This window comes from Helianthus annuus, chromosome 2, assembly GCF_002127325.2.
Source record: "Helianthus annuus cultivar XRQ/B chromosome 2, HanXRQr2.0-SUNRISE, whole genome shotgun sequence".
Classification (NCBI taxonomy): Eukaryota; Viridiplantae; Streptophyta; class Magnoliopsida; order Asterales; family Asteraceae; genus Helianthus; species Helianthus annuus.
In genome coordinates this window covers 113,535,024-113,539,095 of record NC_035434.2, presented here as the reverse complement: position 1 = coordinate 113,539,095, position 4,072 = coordinate 113,535,024, and the positions used below count along the sequence as shown (strand labels likewise).

Below are 4,072 nucleotides of genomic sequence, written 5' to 3'. Positions count from 1 at the left end.
AATAACTAAGATAATCTCTTAAACAAGTGCAAAAGTGCGAAAATAATCAAAGGTTATACTAATACACGAGTCGGATCCAAGTGATTCATCTTGTCTATCTGTTTTTATTTTATTTTTATTTTTCAGCATTTAGTTAGTTTTTATTTTCTTATTTTAAAAAACCTTTTCTAACATTTTGATTTGATTAGACGTTGAGGATAAACCGGTACTAAAAGCTCTTGTGTCCTTGGACGACCTCGGTATCTTACCAACACTATACTACGTCCACGATGGGTGCACTTGCCCATATGTGTGTTTAGTGTTAGTAAATATCGTGTTTTATAAATTTAAAACTTGGCTAAAAGTGTAAAAAGGGCTTAAATATACATCTAAAATATAACACACTTCACGCACATCAAGTTTTTGGCGCCGCTGCCGGGGACACAAGGATTTTAAGAAAGTTAGGAATCAACGGCCTAATCATATTTTTATTTTTCTTTTTAATTTTTAGGATTTTTCTTAGTTTTTCAGCTTCTGTAGAGCTCAGCACGGGCCGTGCCTGGTCGGACACGGGCCGTGCCCAGCATTGTTACTGGTAGTTTGTAGTTTTCCAAGTTACAGACGGCTGACCACGGGGCCGTGTCGATGCAACACGGGGCGGTGTCCAACTCTCCAGTAACTGGGATCTGGAAAACAATCACTGTAACTCCGACCACGGGTCGTGTTCACTGAGCACGGGGCCGTAGTGAACCTTCTGACCAGCATTCTTTTCTGTTCTTATTGCAGGACTTGGAACCAGACGTCACCCCTACGTGGTGTATGAGCTCCAGTTCTAATAAGGACATAAAAGAACCTCTAGAAGAACCCGAACGCTTTCTCAGAAAAAGACTAAAAGCCAAGAACCAAGAGAAAGTTTTGGGGAATCCACTTCCAATGGCGGACCAACGTACCCTCATGGATTATCTACGACCCACCGTATGTAACCTAGGCGCCGCGATCAACGCACCGAATGTTGAAGCCAATAACTTCGAACTTCGGCCGCATTTGATACAAATGCTCCAAAACTCCGCAACCTTCCATGGGCTTGCGGACGAGGATCCCCATCTACATATTACTAATTTCTTAGAAATATGTGATACCTTTCGGATCAATGGAGCATCAAATGACGCCATCTGCCTTCGAATGTTTCCTTTCTCACTAAAAGACCGAGCAAAAGCTTGGCTCAACGCCCTCCCAGCTGGATCGGTAAACACCTGGGATGAACTAGCCCAAAAATTTCTATATAAGTATTTCCCTCCCGCTAAGACGGCTAAATTAATGACTGAAATTAATACATATTCACAAGAGGATGGGGAATCCTTATATGAAACTTGGGAAAGGTTCAAGGAGCTATTGCGAAAGTGTCCACATCACGGCCTTGCAATATAGCAACAAGTATCCACTTTCTATAATGGGTTGTTGCCGCACACAAGGCAGCCACTTGATTCTAGCTCCGGGGGACTTTTAGGTAATCGCCGCCTGCATGAAATATATAACCAAATTGAGAAAATTGCTCAAACCAATTTTCAGTGGCACACTCCCCGAGGCAATAAATCTATTGCCCCGGGCGCCCATAAGGTTGATGAAAGCACTTCTTTACAAGCCCAAATCGAGGCTCTTTCTTCAAAAATAAAAAAATTGGAAATGACAAAAACAGTCTCGGTTATGGCTTGTGAAGGGTGTGGTGGGCCACATGAAAATTGGAGTTGTATGAAAGAAACAGACGATCAACAAGAGTCGGTAAGCTACATTGAAAATAGACCTAGGCCGTCGGGTCCTCCAACGGGCACTTACAACCAAGGATGGCGAAACCACCCTAACCTTGGTTGGAGAGAGCCCGGCAATGGTAGTAACCAACAAACCCAACGAACAAACTTTCAAAAACCAAGAAATGAGTCACAAAATTTCACTCAACAACAAGGTGGATGAGAAAGGCTTGAAGATACTGTATCTCGCCTCATCTCCGACACTGAAAAGAAAAACTCGGAAAGGTTTCTACAATTAGAATCAAATTTTAGAAACCAACAAGCTAGTATTCAAAACATAGAAAAACAATTAAATCAACTAGCTCAAAATTTTTCCGAGAGACCACAAGGTGCATTACCAAGCAATACCGAAACAAACCCGAAAGCGCAAGTTCATCTCATCACTTTACGAAACCGCACCGTGGGGCCTGCGGAAGCACCAACGCCGACATAAGAGACTGTACCCCCGCCTCTGCAGGAGAAGAACTCTCCTCCATCATCAGAGCCTACCAAGGCTCCTCGAGTTCCGTACCTCGGTAGGTTAATTCGTCAAAAGACCAATGAGCAATTCGCAAAATTCGAAAGTCTATTAAAACAATTGCATGTCAATATTCCTTTTATTGATATCCTAACCCAAATGCCCAAATACTCTAAGTTCATGAGGGACTTCCTCACTCATAAAAAGAAAATTGAAACCTTGCAATTAGTTAACTTAGGCGAAGAATGCTCTGCCCTCGTACTCAATAAACTTCCCCAAAAGAAAATCGATCCTGGAAGCTTCACGATTCCCTGCTCGATCGGGGACTCTCCCGTTCGTAATGCACTAGCCGACCTTGGGGCTAGCATTAACCTCATGCCTTCATCAATGTTTAAAAGACTCGGCCTAGGAACAACGAGTCCTACAAAGATGAGCATACAACTTGCTGATCTATCCGTCAAATTCCCGCAAGGTGTCATCGAAAACGTCCTAGTAAAGGTAAACAAATTTGTCTATCCGGCAGATTTTGTCATACTCGATCTGGAAGAAGACATCGAAGTCCCCCTCATACTAGGGAGACCATTTCTCGCCACCGCACAAGCAGTGGTAGACATGAATGACGGAACGCTCACCCTAAGGTATGGAGATGATGAAGTAAAATTCGGGGTAGGGAAGAGAATAGAGGACGACGACCCGGTCAACTACATGAAGGTTATTGATTCGAGTTTGGGTGCTGCTCTCCGACGGTGCAACATAGGATGCCAAACATCCCACTCAGAAAATATATAACCTCTCATTGGGTCTAGCCAAGGACCCTTATAAACGTGGCGCACCACGGAGGCATTCCGTGGAACTATCCTTAGTTTAGTTTAATCTTTTAGTTTTAATTTGCAGGAATAAAACACACTCATGGTGGTAAAGGGTGAAAAGGGGAACGAGAAACATGATCCCACGCACAAGAACAAGGCAACCCGACATCAATTTCTCTAATACAGAAGGTTCCACACGGGCCGTGTCCAACCAACACGGCCCCGTGCTGAACCCCCTGCAGAAAAACGCCCAGTTCAGGTAACTGGACACGGGCCGTGTTCACCAGACACGCCCCCGTGTCCAGGCTTCTGTTTCTTTTCTTTAATTTTCGTTACTGGCACCTGAACACGGGGCCGTGTCCGGTCCCCACGGGGCCGTGTCCAGACTGCCAGTAACATAAAATCTTTGCTTTTAACATCATATTACACATCTAATCAACCTAAAAATTTATTTTTGGGACACATTGAGGACAATGTGTAATTTAAGTGTGGGGGGGATGCTAAAACCTTGAAATTTTGCAAGTCCTAAAAACAAGCCTTACACAAAACTCTATTGGAACCGCTAATCACCCCAATTTTTTTTTTCAAAATTTTCAATTTTTCTTTACTTGTCTAAAGTTTAAGTTGGGAATTCTAAGATTAATAAGGTTATATTTTTACAAGTTTACAACCAATAGCGTCGTGATAAAAAGAACCAACATACGAAAATTACGAAACGGCATGACAAGCTTAAGTTAAAATTTGATTATATATACTTGATCACATAGAAAAACCCATTCCCACAAAAAGTGAGTTTTGAGCCTTTATTGAGCATACAAATACACATCTTTAAACTAAATGCTCATTTTTCGTTTCTTGTGTGAATAGCCGCTTGGTTCTTACGACTCTAGAACTTGCCACGACGATTCATTCCCGGTCTTACCAACTTAAACCCAAGTAAGTAAATGATGGAGGCATTAGGACTAACCCTTTTTCTTTCAAAACCATTATTTTCATTTTTCTTTTCACCCACCTAAAAACTC

At 42.4% G+C, this 4,072-nt stretch overlaps 1 non-coding gene across 1 annotated transcript; it reads right to left on the bottom strand.

The window, feature by feature from the left end:
• Positions 1–1,290: 1,290 nt before the first annotated feature.
• LOC118489870 lies at positions 1,291–1,397 on the bottom strand. The gene has a single exon (XR_004887883.1). It is a non-coding gene; the product is annotated as a small nucleolar RNA R71 (small nucleolar RNA).
• Positions 1,398–4,072: the final 2,675 nt, after the last annotated feature.